Here is an 18,514-nt window from a genome sequence, read left to right on the forward strand (position 1 = left end):
ACTCCCCCACGATTGGTTGATTTGGTGTTTTAAGTACACTTTATGCACAGAAACAAAACACACTTTTTTGTAGTTTCTTCAATAATATTCATTTGACTTTTTGAGTTCTGAGATACATTTTTCATTCCAAATTATTTCATTATTCACTGCAGAGTACAACACATAGGACAAATGCGCACTCATCACAGGTTCGAATCCTGGCCTGGATTTTTCATGAGGTCCCTTCATCAATTTCATCATGTCATCACTCATCCTCATTTTCGCGATAACCGAATGTGGTAGCAAAGCTAAGTAAAATAAACCAAACCAACAACAATATGAAGACTCGTTCTCTTGCCCAAATAAATGCATCCGTTTTTATGACTGTTAGAGGCCAAGAGTAGTATATTTAAATAAGACACTACTAAAATGAGAGTGAGAGAGAGCCCGAGCACATATTTGTAATTTAATTATTATATATTCCATACTTGAAAAAAAGAAAGAAAGCATACAGTGGCATCTCGTGGCCTCAAATTTGGCCGGGGCTTATTTTTTAAAGAATTTAAAATATAATGACAATTCACATGAGTTACAAAAAATAGGTATTTTTTTCTTCTAGACTACAAAACTGGACTTACCTTTTTGAAATAATTTAATATGTAATGACAAATTACATGAATTACAAAAAAAACGGGTATTTATCTTCTTCTAAACTACAAAACTGGACTTATTTTTTTAAAGAATTTAAAATATAATGACAATCCACATGATTACAAAAGAAACAGGTATTGTTGTGAAACATACCTTTCTACGAACGTTGACTCCTGTTCTTCTGCTCAGCAAATTTTGTTATTACGTTTTCGTTGAAGCCCTCTATGTTTGAAATGTATTCTATCTCTATTGTAAGCAAGTGCCAAGGCATTTGGTCTGTCTTGTCCCATTGCATTTCTTAAGCAGGTTTTAATATGCTTCAATGTGCTGAAACATCGTTCAGATTCAGCTGTTGCCACTGGAGTTATTAAAACTATGTTTGTCATTTTTACTGTTTCTGAAAAGGTATCCTCTAAATAATTTTAAATAATAATTGAATGCAATCTACTGATAGAGTTTATGTTTTTCAACTCTTCACTACAATAAAGAACACCAAGTTCCCTCTTTAGTTTTCCCTCTTCTATGAAGGGATAATAAATCTGGGAAGATGCCTCCGTTTAAAGATTGTTCTCTTTCATTATGTCCTTGTAGAGCAAGTTCATGTCGACCACAGAATTTTAAGCAATCGATAATTCTATTTAATATATGCCTATTTTTCCAGACAAATTCATTGTGTCTTGTAATTGACAGCCTATGTCCTTCATCAATTTGTGTTCGAACATCAACCCTGCCAAACTCACTCAAACATAGCGAATGAAGCCACCAAAACACTACAGAACAACACGCGAGATTGAACGCGACGCATCGGAACTAGCCCCGAATCAGCACTCAAATCCATTGCACTCTCCCCTCCTCTCTCTGCTAGCATGTGACCTTCACTGTAGCGTAGGTGGGTGTAGGCCACGCCTTCCTTTGCGACGTGCCTCGGAAAACGATAATTGACATCAATGCCGCTAGGAGCGCTGTCGTATCCATTGCAACAGACGATGAATTTAGGTGGGTAAAAATCGCCTTTTAAAAGACTGTGTGATAGTTATGCGTTATGGTGATTGATAATTACGTGAATACGTCCGTTTTTCTTTAGGGGCTAAGCCCCGGAAGCCCCAAGGAACGAGATGCCACTGAAAGCATAACATTATTGTCTGCACATAACACGTTCCCATTTCATAAATAATAAAACTACATCTTGTACAACGTGTAAAAGGTTGTGTAAATACAGAGAACATAAGTACTGCAGAAAATTTTACCCTGAGTTCTTTAGAGGATTTACAAAAAATCTATGAGAAAACAATCCCCTATCAGCCCTATAGGAGATAGACTGGGTGACCCGAAATCCTGGGCTTTCAACCATTGCAGCGGGGGGCGAGGGGTAAAGGGAGTTAGAAATAAAAATCTTCCTTTTCCTTCAGGCAGCTGTTTCTACTTGGAAACTGGTCAGGCGGAAGAAGAGCGAGCTAGGGACGAGAAGCGCGTGGAAAAGAAAGTGTTGCATATGAACTGTGGCATATTGTGATTTGAATATAATTCGAAATGTGAGATTGATTGATCTATCTCTGCTAGACTAGCTACTCCTCAGTGCACGTCACTGCTTGAAATGTCTTTCTAACATATATGTAGAATTGGCACTCATTAACATGTGAAAGTTTCAAAAGAAAACATTACTCGAAAAAACACAAATACACTATTTTCTTCTTTAATGCTTTCATCTTTTCATCAATTTCTTCAATTTCCTTTGCAGATCTCTTGAGGATTTTAGCTTTCTTTGTACTCAGTTCTTTCAGTTCTGCCATACTTCTTTTCCTCTCTTCTAAATGAGTCTTCTGAGTTTCTGTTGTATCATGCTTCCTTCTACTTTTCATTTGCATTCCTTGCTGCATGGATTAAAGATTTTGTTATAGGGACTTTTTCAACCCCTCCATAACTTACAATTGCATCATGTATACATCGTTGGGCAATAAGTGAGTCCTCACCAAGATTATCCACAATGCATTGCTTATTTACAGAGAAACCACGCTCAACAGAAGCATTTCCATGTGAAACATTAAAATCTTCTGGAAAAACAGTATAAAGGCACTGTTGTTAGTCTTCAAGAACTGTCATCCACATCTGATCCAGCCGATCAACAGCAATGTCAAAATTTTTCATTTTTACAATCACACTGTCAGTACTACATAAGTCAGTATAGAACAGTTTTATATAATCTGCAGCAGGACCAGAAAAATGGCACTTTTGAACTAGGACTTGTAATGCCACATTTACTTGGCATTCACCTACTTTTCCATCCAAAACAGATGCTGAAGAGAGACATGTTGCACCATATGTGAGCCTATATTTCAATGGTGATCTCATACATATCTTCTTACACAAACATTGTAATATTTTCAGACAATCTTCATGAAAATGTAACACCTGAACGTCAGATAGTTTCACAGATCTAAATGCTGCTCGGGTGTGCAAATCCAATGTAAACTTCTTTAGCAGAACACACACATTCTGGATCAGTTAGATTTAGTTTCAAAAGATCTTTAGAACTTACTTTCAAGCAGAATGGACTTCTTTATAAACCTGGACATAAGGGATTTCAGTAGCTTGAGCAAATGTTCATAAAAGAAAGGCATCATTGGTGAATCAGACTGAAACCTGACAAGAAAGGGTTCTATATCAGCTGCAATAGTCTGAAAGGAAGCTAGCCTGACTGGTAACAAGAGGATTGCTCACTTGTGACTTAATAGTTTTAAAGCTTTCACACCTTGGTTGTTCCTTGGTACCAGAAACTCTGTCAGCAAAGGTTTTCAGAAATGGTAAAAGGTACTGTGCTTTTTCCACCACACTTCCATTGTTTAACCACCGAATTGGACAAAACGTTTTTGGAAAAACTTTTAATCCTGTACTTCTTGTGAAATCTGCTCTCTGAGCTGGAACATTTTTAAATAAATTGTACACTGCTCTTAAGAGTACCACTATGTTCCAACCAGAACTCTGGAAATATGCTTTGAAAGCATCATGAAGAACATGAAGTCTGCAGCTTTCTATTTCCAGCAGTGTTGTACTTTCTGGCTCATTAATAGTTATGTTTTCCTTGAAAAAGGTAAGACATTTCCAGTTAACTGCTGGTCCATCCATGGATATTTGCACCATGTTTTTCAAATTGATACCTTTTACACCTTCTTGAAATGGCAGGAGCAAGTCACTACCTTTGGTATGCCCAGAAACAAAAATACACATTTTTTCAGAAAAATAGTAAATTTCCCTGACTTTTCCAGAAAAATAAAATTCCCTGACTTTTCCAGGTTTTCCAGACTGGTAGACACCCTAACAGGGAAACAAAAAATGTGTTTGAGAATTGTGCGATAAGTGAGACCTCACCTTTTATTTCATCCTAATGACTGAAGTGATGCAAAACCATTAGGAAATATGTATATGTCTAGCATTTAAAAAGGGTGACTTAGATCAAAATTCAATATTTGGAGAATATGTGGTAGTCGATTTGACATAATAATGAAACATTCTTACGGAAAAATATTAATTTGAGAAGTTATAAATCTAACAGTTATACAACCTCAGGGCCCCTGCGACTAACAAATTAAAATGTCTCCATGCATAGTGAAATTTAATTGCAGTTGACACCCCTGAGTGTGGTGCTCGCGTATTACGTGACTCCTAGAACCTGGGTAAAGAGAAAAACCTGGCAGGTCTCGAGGCCTGTGGAATCTTGCTCAGGCAAGCTTGCTTACGCAATCGTCCAACATCTGGCCAGACGTGCATGTTGCATATTATTTTAGGCATGCCTCCTTGTGGATGGGTTTCCTCTGGGTGAGCGCCAGAACAGCTTTATGTGGGAACAAGGCTGGAAAAATTCCGACCTTAGATAGCAAACTGAAATGCCTCACTTGATATCTGTTCCAAGGAAAAATGTGTGGAGTAATAAAGCATAAAACAATGAAGAAATGTGCCATGGAAGAGGGAACAGGCTGTTCCCTCCTACTCTTCGGCCCTTTTAGCTATTTAAATTATCTATATTAACATAATAAGAACATTTCTTTCTCCCAAAATCAACGTTTCCAAAAGTAACTTTGAAGAAAATCTTCACCGTGGCTGGACCTTTGTTTACTTGACCTACCCTCTACTGCCTGACGCCGAGTACTAGGTCATTGAAATATGACCGGAACTGATTATTTTTAACAAATCCTTTATTGTCAAATATTTATTTCCACATGTCACCCTTCAAAGTACTCCCCTCCAGAGTCCATACATTTTTCCAATGTTCTGGAAGCATCTTAATGCCCTTTTCATAAAAGATTTTCGGTTGGCTGCGTATCCACTAGCGAACACTGCCGATGACGGTGTCGTTATCTACAAACCACATGCCTTCCAAGTCTGATTTAAGCCTTCCAAACAGATAGAAATCACTTGGGGCCAAATCAGGACTGTATGGCAGGTGTGGCAGAAGGTCCTGTTTCAATTTGCTGAGAGTTTCATAGTTGTTTTGGCTGTATGAGGCCGTGCATTGTCTTGAAGGAAGGTTACCTGCTTTCCACCTCTTTTCTGCTTGGATCGAATCTTTTCCTTCACTTATGTTGTCAGGAGTTCTGAGTAATAAGCTGCAGTGACTGTTCTGGCATCTGTAAGAAAGTCTACATGGATAACCCCCTGGCAGTCCTAATAAAAATTTTCCATCACTTTTCCTACCGAACGGGTCCTCTGTGTTTTCTTGGGTCTGGGTGATGGATGTTCACGGCGGACGATCATGCGGTTCATTCTCCACGTGCTCTCTTCCCTCTCTGAAGTACTTACACCACTCAAACACATGGGTTCATGAGAGACAATCTTCCTCATACTGTTGTTTGAGAGTCTGCAAAATTTCAGATGGCTGGATGTTTTCTCCAATGAGAAATTTGAGCAGAATGCGTTATTCCATGCCGCAGCATCTTCCGTTCACTCATCACTCTAGCAACACTCAGACATGACTGAGCAGGTTCTAACCTGTGTGGGAGGGAGAGTGGGGGTTGTGGCTCTATTCTCCAAAGGATGCACAACTGCTGTACATGGCAGGTTGTTTGAAAAAAAAAAAAAATCAGTCCTGGTCATATTTGAATGACCTAGTATTTCTGACCACGTGTGAAGGCAAATGATCCCCAAAGGTCCCACAGAAGCTGAACGTCCAATTTCAATTTTGAGTGGGTCCACAGTCTTGTCAATCAAATTATCCAGGTCCCAAAATTTTTGTTCCTTGTTGATTGCGTGCTTAACGTAGCTTTTCCACTTATCAGATGTCACTAGCTGTAATCCCTCATGAAATAACGACTCCACTTCATTCAACTTGAAATGTTTGTTGTTGGAAGCAACGTAACGCTTTACCTCACTCCACACTAATTCAATGGGATTGAATTTGAAGTGATATGGAGGCAACCTAAGAACCGAATGTCCTGCTTCTCTAGCTGCTCGGTCCATTCTTATATTCAAGGTACATTCCTCTCTCACTATCCACAACATGAAGGAGTTCAGCTTTAATCATGCAATCTGTCCATGCAAACTTGTGTTGGTTTTGCTCGGTTTGCTCGCGAGACTTCTGCAAAAGCCACTGCTGGATATCACCTTTCGCCATGCATTGGTCGGCACATTCTCGAGGCGAACAGAATGGTAGGGAGCATTATCCATAACAATGATGATGTTTGACTAATTTCGGTAAAATACTCGCGAACCACTCCTCGAAACGTTGTCCATCCATTTCCTGGTGACAGTCGCAGACACCTTTCTTGGCACAAAACAACAAACAACCGCCATCCACAAAACCTTCGTCGCTTCCGATGTGAACGACAATGAGCCTCCCCCCTTTCCCTGATGGCTGCTTTGATCCAACACTGAGTCCATGAAGGAAAGCCTGTTGGTGAGAAACCACTGTTGTGTCTTCCCAAGTTTTGTTTACAGTATGTTCAGCATTAACCCACATTTCGTCCAAATAATAAATGGCTCTGTTTTCTTGGTGGTATTGCTTTATTGAATGCATATATTGGTGTCGCCAGACAACAATGTCATCTTGTTCAATCAGAGCTGAAAATCGCTTTCTTTTTGTAAACATGAAACCCAGGTCATTTTAAAAATAGCACTCTCGCAAACACCTGTTATACACGAAGTTTTTTCAACACTTGCACACACAGACTCACCCGGACAAGCATGCCACAAATATGAATAAACATTTAAAACAATTTGCTTTGCCTGACTATTCAAAAGGTTTCCCTTTCCGGTGCGCTTTGAAATAAGCTGGTGAAACAACCGAACTGCTAGCAGAGGATGCCATGTTTCTCTACTCAGCACTGAAGCAGACAAATATACAAACGCGGCTAGGCTGGGCTCGTTGCCAACACCTCAGTATTAACAGGTTCGATTTTTTAATAAATTAAATTTAAAACCCTAATATACTTCTTGAATCTCAACAAATATTGATATCAGAAATAATATTTCTCTCACAAAAACACACTTCTGGAATGTCCTAACCTAATGAAACTCTTCTCTAACGACTGACTTTCTCCGAAGGCATGCAGTGACAAACAAAAGTTGCAGGGTTGCAATGCTGATAATATGTCACTGTAAAGTAAGCATGACAAGGAGTTTAGTTCATTGAACTTTTGAGAAAAGACAGCAAACCAACACCTAATATAACTGAATTAAAAACTAAAACAAAATCCTACACAAGGTATTTTGAAATGAGTTACAACTCTGTAAAATGAATTTTCCTGATCTACTGTATTATATTTAGAGTTCAGACACCCATGGGGGGTTGGGGGGGGGGGGAGGATGTTCAGGTGACCTGTTCCCCTGCCTGATTTATTACCACACACCACTGAAATGTGCTAATGTTCCATACAGAAAGAAGTATGTTGAAGAGGTCTCAAAATGGCATACGAATCTCCACTAAACACCCAGGAAAATGTTTAACATAAACACACAAAATTCTTATATGTTCACATAACCACAGTTGCTAATTATTAAAGATCTTACAAATCTTACTTACATGTGGCTTACAAGGTCCATGTTAAAGCCAATGTTTTGAATCCGTCGCCAGATCCTTCTTCAGGGCTTTCCAATAAAATCACATTAAAAAGTAAAAAGGTTAAAAAAAAAGGATGTGCTGCCAATCCACAATGTTCCAATTTAACCTTTTTACCTTTCTCTCCATTTGATGCATCATTTACAGAAATCACAGAAAATTTGGTGTTTAAAGTCCACTTTATGCACAGTAAGGCTAATCGGGACTGGACCTACAGTTTAAAGTGGGATCCAAACCACTATGTGCCTCCACCGGGTATCGAACCCGGGACCCCTTGATTACAAGGTGATGAAGAAACCACTGCGCTATCGGGGAGGCTCCAGAAATCGCAGAAAAGATATACATTTCATATTTCATAACTACCTTGATGTAAGAAATGCACATTCATTTTTCTCAGTTTGATTTTCAATATCTACCGTCTTTCACTCACAACCAAATATTTCATTTATCAAGAGTGCATTTATTGCCTTAGCACAGCAGGTTGTATAACTAGACAATGAATTGTATCATTTTGACTGCTTACATACCATACATTCATATGTTGAAACATCTTGTTTCTGGAAATGTTAATAGGGTATTGGAGTAAATAAGGAATTAAATATATTATAACAATTAAAATTTACTTCACTTTAATAAAAATGCAAACACTCTGTATAAAAGTACAACATTTTTCATGACTATAAAAAGTGAAATGTAATATCAAAAACTTTAAACTTTATAAACTTTAAAAATTAAGCATAATCTGCAATTTTCCCCAATGAAAAATGCCATTATAATACAAATAATTAATACAAAAAGAATGACAACTGTATAGTTTGTACTCATGGGCCCCACTTGAGATTCGCCATTTTTGGCTTTCTTGTCAAACTATTCTGGAATGATTTGAAATGAATTCTCCATGATAATAATTTGGATATGAAATTGTGCAGGAACTTTACAAATACAATCATCAATAGGTCTGTCTCCTCCCAGACTTTCTGACAAAATTTTACTGTCCACGAGAATTTTCTTCACTTAAAAAAAAAATGCAAACACTTGGTATAAAAGTACAACATTTTTCATGACTATAAAATGTGAAATGTAATATCAAAAACTTTAAACTTTATAAAATAATTACTTTAAAAATTAAGCATAATCTGCTATTTTCCCCAATGAAAAAATGCCATTATAATACAAATAATTAATACAAAAAGCATGACAACTGTACAGTTTGTACTTATGGCTCCACTTGAGATGAATTAGCTGCCATGATGATAATTCGAATATGAAATTGTGCAGGAACTTTACAAATACAATCATCAAAACTCCTGTCTCCTCACAGACTTTCTGACAAAATTTTACTGTCCGTGAGAATTTACTTCACTTTTAAAAAAAATGCAAGCACTTGTTATAAAATTACATTTTCCATGACTATAAAATGTAAAAATGTAGTATCAAAAACTTTAAAACTTTATAAAATAATTATCACTATGTTTAAAAATTAAGCATAATCTGCTTTTTTCCCCCAATGAAAAAATGCCATTATAATACAAATAATTAATACAAAAAGCATTACAACTGTACAGTTTGTACTCATGGCCCCACTTGAGATGAATTAGCTGCCATGATGATAATTCGAATATGAAATTGTGCAGGAACATTACAAATACAATCGAAAGGTCTGTCTCCTCACAGATTTTCTGACAACATTTTACTGTCAATGAGATTAAACACATTAAAAATAATAATAATTATTATTATCACTGACTATATCACAATTGTTAAATTACTGTTTCATCATCCCTTTCATTGTGTGGGTTCAAAAATCGAACTCTGGGACCAACCTACAGCATTCTTGTAGCCCTAAAAAGAAATAAGCAAATAACAAGCTTTAATGAACTTTCAATAAGTGTTCTAGCCACTACATCCCTTAAAACCTTCCACAAAACAGGCAAGAAGCAAACATCCCCTACACACATATATATATATACACAGGTGGTGGACATTGAAACGGAAACACCAGTGATTATGGAACACACCGCTGAAGGGCTCACCTGAGCCACCTGTTGGTCATGCACAGCATAGCAGGCATGCAATCATGTAGGCATGTGCCTGCCAGTCACATCGTCACAGTAGTAGCTCGACTGCATGTCCAATATTCGGTTTCGGAGACATATCAGAGCTCCAAAGAGGGCATATTGTTGGTGCTCCTCTGACTGATGGATCAGTATATTTGTAGGGTATCAAGAGCCACAGTATCAAGGGCCATGACAGCATACCAGAATTAAGAATGAACCACATCCAGGAGTAAGTATCGAGGGAAGCAGAAGCTGTCTGACAGGGATGCCAGGGTATTGAAGAGGATTGTGTCCAAGATGCATTACACCACTGCTGCAAAAGTCATCGCAGAATTGAATACACACTGTTTCTACCAAAAGCATCAGTTGAGAACTTCATAGGCCTAACATTCTTGGCAGGGTTGTAATATACCAAAACCTTTGGTCATTAGCACAAATGCCAAAAACTGTTTGACTGGTGCCAGCATGCAAATCATGGATGTTAGATGACCTGAAACATGTCATGTTCTCAGATGAGTCCACCTTCACTGTTGTTCCGACATCTGGAAGAGTTTACATGTGAAAAAGTCCATCCAAAGCATACCAACCAGACTGTTTGGTGCCCAGAGTCAAACATGGGGGTGGATCTATGAAGGTGAGGGGTGCAATATCATGGCAGTCTTTGGGACCACTGATCATTCTAGAGGGACATGTCACTGCCAAGGACTGTAGGGTCATTCTGGAGGACCATCTGCACCCTATGGTGCAAATATTGTTCCTGGATGGTGGTGCAGTATTCCAGAATGATAATGAATCGATACACACTGCTAAACAGATCATAGAGTGGTTTGATGAGCATGAACATGAGGTTAAACATCTGCCATCGCCTGCCCAATTTTCAAACATGAACATTGAGTCCTTATGGGGTCTCTTGGATGACTGTGTGTGGCGACGTTTCCCTCCACCAACATGTCGTGAACTCATTGGTGTGCTTCAGGAGGAATTGCTGAAAATCCCTCTCACCACTGTACAGGTTGGTCCTTTCACGTGTTGCTGCTGTAACACCATACTAGTAAAGATTAAGTGTTCAGTGTTAGCATTCCAGGTGTTGCAGTTTCAAAGTCCAATGTCCAAAGGAGGGCCAAAAGGGCTAAATAATAAGCAAACAAGGAAACCCTCACCACCCGCTTCAGTTTCCACCTTTTCTTCTTAAACTGATGATGCAGCCTATGTCTGCGAAAATTTTGACATTCTATACTGTCTGGTGTGTATATATATTCTGTGCTTCTACTCTACAGTGAACATGTGGTAAAGCCACGCAATATCGAAACATCTTATTTGTGATAAGTGCTTACTGTCTCCTACCTAATATATATTTGCCCTTCTTGCAATTTTTCTTATTCTATGGTCCTCAACCCAAAACTCTGACCTCACTTTTGGCACTCACACCAACAGCCACAACACCACCTTTAACAACTGTTTCCATGCAGCTATAATCCAACTATTAACCCAATGCACTGGCACCTCCTGCTGCAGGTGGTGGGAAAGGACCTACATATCAGGCATGCTCACCATTAAAGTAGTTTTCACATTCAGAAGACACAACGGAGAAACCGCACAGTGTTGCCAATACAGCGAGCGCTAGCTTATGTCACCAGGAAATGATGAGCTTCCTTCACAATGAAGGTGTTACATATTTTGTATATATAATGATAATTATATGTAATTATTAATATTAAACTGTGAACATTACAGTTACCCTTTTCCCTACGATACATTGCGATCACTACACATGCGAGTGTAATGCACGAAATAAAGACACATTGTCTATAACAATGACACTTCAGAAATCACTTAAAAAAGTAAAAATCACCGAGTGCTCACACAACTGAAAACATTTTTTCCAGAGAGGAAAGAAGTCGAAACAGACCAAAGCAGATCTCTCACTCAAGTAAGGGGAACCTGGCACATGGGTTAGATTCAAGTTGCAACCCAAACAAATAAATGAGTTATGGCACACTTGAACTGATAAGACATCAATGACTCAAGCAAGGCATGTCATATTTCTAACTTGAAGCCCCATATTTTGTCACGTGTTGGAAAGCCTTTCAAAGGTTAATATGGTGTCTATGAATTTATGTGTACGTTGGAAACTGAAAGGTGATCTTCATTTCAGTATTAATGTCGACAGTAATGTAAACAAAAACAACGTTTATTTGCGACAGCACTAATGTTGCTCACAACAGCAGCATTGGAAATAATTGTCAATTATTAAATTTAAGTAATTGCAATTATATTATAACAAACTGCATGAAGTTAATATTTTACTGAATGGAAATAAAATAACTCGAAAACTTGGTGGTGATTAGCCAGAATGCTGCAGTGAGTCAGCTCAAGATGGCCAGACAGCATCTCCTTAGTTCACGCGCAGTTCGGGTTAAAAAGAAACTCCAAATGCATGGAAGTAATATTTCTTGGAACCTTTGAATGGTTAAAAAATATAATTTCATTATTTTCTCCACAACTTTGTCACTGGAAGTTTTTACTTGGAATTACAGAACAAAAAATGGCCAGCGACGACATTTTCTACTGCACGAATATAAAAAATCTCCACATACTTTATTTGAATATTTTTTAATGCGAATATGCTTTGAAGTATTGATAAATTCTGAACGCCACCATCACCTATGACAATTAAAAAACAGTGTCAATTTTTTTCATAATGAATGCTTTTTACGGCATGTTTCAACGTTAGGAATAAAAACAATGTAAAAATTTTGTTTTCACAGAAAATTTGCGTTTTTAATTTATCTAAAAATATGTAAGCAAGTTACCAGTTTTTTGTGTTCACCATCGTATTCTCTACAAAATTTCCTGCAAAACTGCAGGCAACGATTTTACTTAAGCTAAATTTGTAAATCCAGAAATTTCACAACAGCGCGCTCATATTTTCCCATAAGAAAAGCATTGTCCATAAGAGCCCATTGTGTTTTCTGAACGTGAAAACGTATATAGACACACAATAATCATTTTTCCCTTCCTTTCTGAACTTCACCCACCCATCATCAACCATGCAGTTAACACTGGTAAAACTACCTTCTCATCAACACCTGTGATCTATCACACCTTTTTCCCGGCTACACTGCACCAACACCATCTTCAGTATTCTGTGCTTCTACTCTATGGTAAACATGCAGTAAAGCTGTGTAACTTCTCATTTGTGGTAAGTCTTTACTGTCTCCTACCTCATATATTTTTGTCTGCATAATATATACACACACGATAATGCAAGGCCACATACGGCAGCTTGTGTATTGGACCTACTGCGCAGCATGCTGTGGATAATGCGGGAGATTATTTTGAAGGTTTGTCATAATCAGACAAGTTTTTGTAACTTGTACATTAATACATGTGTATGTCACAGGGTTGCTTGGGTTTTCTTTTATGATTCCTACCAACAAAATATCCATAATGGATACTCTTTCAGTTGTATATAACAAATTTTTAATACATCCTTCGGTTGTCAAATTATTACTGGGTTGCCATGACTTACTCCCCAACCCTCATATATACACAAAACCTTTTTTGCACTGCAGTTGCCTGGATACAAACATTTATTAAGGAGGTTCTCAAAGACATTTGGAATTTCATATTGGATCAGTAGAAAATCAGTTATCGGCCCATAGAGATGCTATAAATAGTATTTTTTCCAAATACATTGAGATATATAGGGGTCTTTCTGTATTTAATATTTGTGATACCAAGGAAGAAGCGAAAAGCAGCTTGTTATGTCATTTGCTATACAATGGATAGGTTTTACAATGCTGAGGATTATAATATCAAGTTATTTGATACTTGTTCAAAGATTAATCAAAAGAAGCCAATGTTATGTTACATCTTGTAACAACATGAGAAGGAAAAATATACCTATCTATTCAACTTAAGGGAGATTTCACACTGAAGGTATAAGTGACGTGCAACATGTGTTGCTTGTTGCTTGCATATTGCTTGGACTGGGCCGTTTCCTCAATACCATGCATCGTGTCACCTGTTGGTTGTTTGTGCATGCACAGTGAATGCTTCACCCCAAAGAGCTGTATTTAAATTCTAGAAGATAGCCCAACACAGTGGTCTTGCATTTTTGATTTGTGTAAATGATTTTAATCAAAATTTTCCCGCTTTTGTTTGTGATTTGATGAATAATTTTTCATGTTTTTATTTGAAAATTTTAAAGGCCCCTACTCATAGTTAGATATCTTAAAAATAGAATATGAAACAAAGATGAAGAAATAAGAAGAAAAACTGAAAAGCTAATTTGATGAAAATATTAATTTTAGAAAATAAAATAATATAAGGTAAAAAGCAACAGAAACTGTCCCTTCACCCACAATGTATTAGATGAAAATAGTCACCAAATTCAAGATTTAAAAAAAACAACAACTTTGAGATCTCAACTAGTAACTTGTGCAGGTAATAGAAATAGCTTAAGCAGGCAACAAAAGAAAATGAAAATTCAATTTGCAGATTCACTGCTCCTACCACAAACTGACAACATTTATCATAATGTCTCAGTTACAAACAGATTAAAAAACTTCTGTCCTCATTTCCATCTTGAAGACAGAATCTGAAAGAGACAAAAGAAAGAAGAAAAATTCAAGACAGGTCTCACCCAGTAATATATAAAATGAAGGGCTCGAGAGTACATGGTAAGTAACATTTTGGCCATTATTGAATTACAAAGGAAAGAGAGCCATTCTTAAATTTTCACGTGTTATTACCATGTCATACAATTTGCATTGGACTAATTGAAACCTTCTGAAATTGGTAAACACAACTTAAAAACAATTTATCTACAGTACAGCTTCTGACAACCTTTCTGCTTAAGAAACTCAATAATGATCAAAATGTCACTTCCATGTTTTATTCCCAAGCCCTTCAAATATGACTATGGGGAAATCCCATCTCATGTCATACACATACCCTTTTGCCTTTTCCTTTTATGGATAGGCACATACGTGAGTATTTGTAAACTTGTAAGTTTCAATCATTCCTGCCAATTTCCTCCGGAGATGAAATAAAGGGATAAATGGAATACCTCAATGTTTTCAAGTTGTCTGCAGTTTCTGTTTAAAATGTTGGGAGTCTACGTAGTACCCCTTTCCCTCTAATTTGTCTGAAGGTTCCTTGTTTGTAGGGTATCATGCCTCAGGTAGGAGTCAAACCCAGGACCCCGGGCATCATAAATTAATAAGCTAATCATGTCATAAAAGGGATCCGCTGAAGCGTTGGAAAAGAGCTTCTTAAAAGCAAATCATGCCAGCGACCGCCGCCAGTAGAGTTGTAAAACTTCGCTGACACTGCACTAGACCGGACAAATATGAAATATAGTAAATCAGCATTATCCACAGAAATCACGGTTGGTGAGGGACACACTCGAGTCAACAGATTTAACGACTGAATGTTCAAATTCCAAATAAATAGCTTGAGATAATATTTCTTGCCCAGTTGTTATTCGAAATCTATTGCGAGAACAGTTCTTGTCTTCCCCAGTTATGGGCTGAGTAAAATTGTTACGTAAAGTGTTACCACAGGGAGCGGATGCTGACGAAGTTTTATTTCAGGACAGTGTCATGTCATCACTCGTAATAACAGGATCTACAGATTCTATGAGATCTTCAAGCTACAGGAAATCAGAGGTAACAAACATTCCTTTATTCCCCCATTCATACATTCTCATAACCCTGCCAGACCAGTTAACCATCGAAGTTTTAAACTAAAGTTTAAGTGTTGTTCTTATTTTGCAGGGGCAAGCCCCCCTTTACTTGGTTACATGTTTACGTTGTTTCTTTATGTGTACCTCTCGCTGCTAATCCCCCTAGCCCCAGGCTCTCACATAGCCTGAGGTTTGATCCCCTAAATCTCCTTAGAGAGATTAGACAGTAGTAATGAGAGTACAGTTAATTTATCTTTACCACCAAAGATAGTTTTGCTTCAATAATAAACAAACCAAAAGAATTGTCAATGATTATTTTGAAAGGAAATGTGTTACTTAAATCTTCAGAAGGATTTGTCTACTTATTTACAATTAACAATTTTCCTTTAAATTTTCCACCCTCTAGTTATCTCTAGTTGATTTTAATTTAGGTCCTTCTACAGGGTGGCTACAGAGAAGCAGAAATGATATTCCTTGACTTTTCCAGGTTTTCCAGGACAAAATCTAAATTTTTCCCTGACAATTATAAACTAAACTCACGTTCTTGCAAATAGAAATAAGAATGTTATACAGATCCAGGTATATTAAGTACCTATATTAGCTTCCACGAAATTAACTTCATTTCTCTATGATTTGCATTCAAACTGCAAAATAGTGAATTTTGAAATTTATTACTATCCACAAACGAGAGAGGAATTATGGGATTTTTCATATGCAGCCAGTTTTTCAAAAAAATATTTGATTATTTTTAAAGTTACGACTAAATGAGATTAGAGTGAAGTGAATGATACAAAAATAAATTTTGTAATTTTCAATCTCTTTAGCCTTTCTTGTTATTATATGTTGATATTTCCACTGAGGTTTGGAACCCTCTGCTTGCAAGAACCATGAGTGCAGACTCATTTTTCAATGCACAAACCTACTTCTCTTTTCTATGTAAAGCAAACAACTTAACCCTTGCACACAAGTGAAACAACTGAATCATACAAAACAAACAAACTCCTCCAGTACAAACATTCACAGTATATCCAAGTGAAATACCGTGAAACTGCCAACATGCACTTATACCATTATTACTGGTGAAAAGGGTATATATGTTTTAAACGCAAACAATTTATGGAAGGGGAATCTACTGCATTGTAAAGGTACCTAATTTTGCTAATCAAATATTAAAAGAGGAACATGATGTTGATAACAGCTTCAGAAAGTTTATGTACGAGGGGTATCCAGGAGAAAAGTTCCAATGGCACCTGTACACGGCGCTAGTGGTCGGAGTGCAACACCCATATGAAGGCAGGAAGAAGTGTCATGTGGCTGTATTCTGGTGCAGTAAAACACAGCCATTTTAGGACAGTTCTAGGTTAAAGGTGGCAGTTCTCATACAATCTCCCACTTACTGTGAGGTACGTGTGGTAATCAGATTTTTGCACACTCAGAATCTGGCATAGAGCCACCAGATATCATGAGCGATAGTATGATCAGACGATGAAGGGCAATCCAATGTGCATGACCCCATACAGCTGAGTACATGCAGGCTCTCTTACATTATTTCAAGTGAGAGATCTTGGACCACTCCCTGTACAGCCCTGGCCTTGCATGTACCCACTTTAATCTTTTTGTTCAGCTGAAGAGATTTCTGGCAGGACAAGGTTTTGACAGCTACACTGCAGTACAGATAGTTCCAGTCTTCCCTATCAGACACATATGCCATGAGCACACAAAATTTATTGTCATGCTACGACCAATGCCAGAACAACAGTGGTGATTATGCCGAAAATTAGATTGGGAGTAACTAACTAATGCTTTTAATTATTACTGATATTCTTGTTTTATTTATGCCTAATCGGTAGGGACCTTGATCTTTTGTTATTTTTCTTCCAAATTGGTGTTGTGTTATTCTTTTCTTATTTTATTTATTTTTACTATTCAGTGTTATTTTCCCCAAAATTCACATTTTCATTTTAGCGCATTTTGTGGCAAATATACCTAAAATTATACCTTCATGGTGTTTTTATACTACTGCTTTATATTGTAGGTCACAATATACGCCTGTTGAGAGTTTGCTACATTGAAGTTATTTTCCATACAAAAAAAAGGTAAAGTGCTCCCCTGTGCATAGCACCATGCCATGAAGGCATATAGGAGGTGTGGGGGTAACGCCCCACACTTTCTTGATCCGGTCGTGATTGGGGGTGATGTGATCAGCATCATGCCCCTGACCACCTTTACCCCCTAGGGTTTCCCCCAGGTAGAGCTCGCGCATTCGAAAGTTCTCTGGCATATGGATGAAAGCTGGTCAACGAGCTTCAGCAAAGGTTCGAGCTGGCGCGAGGTAGGGGAGGGGAGAGGGGAAAAGCATGAGTCAGAATATTGTTGTCGTGGGCGGCCAGGCAGAAACAAGTTGGAAATCTGTTGTTTGTCTTCACGCGGGTGCTGTTAATTTCACATTCGTTTGTTTGTTCGTTTCAAGGGAAACATGCCTCCCATTCATTCTAAGGTTTTCCGCAGGACGATTCGTGGGCAAACATGGGAAGTTGTGGCAAACGTGCTGCAATTCATTCAAAGGGAAACTGATGAAAATGGATGTACCATTCCACTAAAGAAAGTATATGAACGTGTTTCTGCTGCTACTGGTGTGTCTTTGAAAATTATAAAATATGTAAAAAAAGAAATGGAAAAGGTGGAAGAAGGCACATCAATCAGTTATGATACACCGTGCAGAAATCAGAACCGACCGCGACGGTGCACAAATTTGGATGAATTTGATCTCTGTGTAGTGCGAAGAACAATTAATGAATTTTATATTCAGGAAAAGAGAATTCCTACCTTGAAATCCGTGTTGCTGAAATTGCGCCAAGATATTGGATATGAAGGTCAATCATCTAGCTTAAGAAAAATATTTAAAAAACTGGGGGTTTCGCTGGAAATATGTTCAAAGCAACAGACGGATGCTCATTGAAAGAAGTGACATACGCAATACACGTATAGCTTACTTGAGAGCCATTACCAGATTTCGTCGGGAAGGGCGACCGATAATATACAGTGATGAAACGTACATACATAGTTCGCACGCAAATCCCAAAGCAT

General features: G+C 37.7%; 1 protein-coding gene across 4 annotated transcripts in view; it reads right to left on the reverse strand.

The window, feature by feature from the left end:
- Nucleotides 1-8,324: 8,324 nt before the first annotated feature.
- LOC145984561 (putative protein FAM10A4) overlaps nt 8,325-18,514 on the reverse strand; it is a 173,153-nt gene continuing 162,963 nt past the window's right edge. For 2 of the 4 annotated variants that reach the window (XM_083118214.1, XM_083118212.1), the window contains one exon: nt 8,325-9,520. The gene's annotated coding sequence lies outside the window, so the exon portion shown is untranslated. Of the gene's footprint in view, nt 9,521-14,097; nt 14,339-18,514 lie in introns of those variants that run through there. The other 2 variants (XR_014441355.1, XM_083118213.1) reach the window with 2 other exon arrangements.

This window comes from Lepisma saccharinum, chromosome 2 (assembly GCF_977018435.1).
Source record: "Lepisma saccharinum chromosome 2, izLepSacc3.1, whole genome shotgun sequence".
NCBI classification, from domain to species: Eukaryota; Metazoa; Arthropoda; class Insecta; order Zygentoma; family Lepismatidae; genus Lepisma; species Lepisma saccharinum.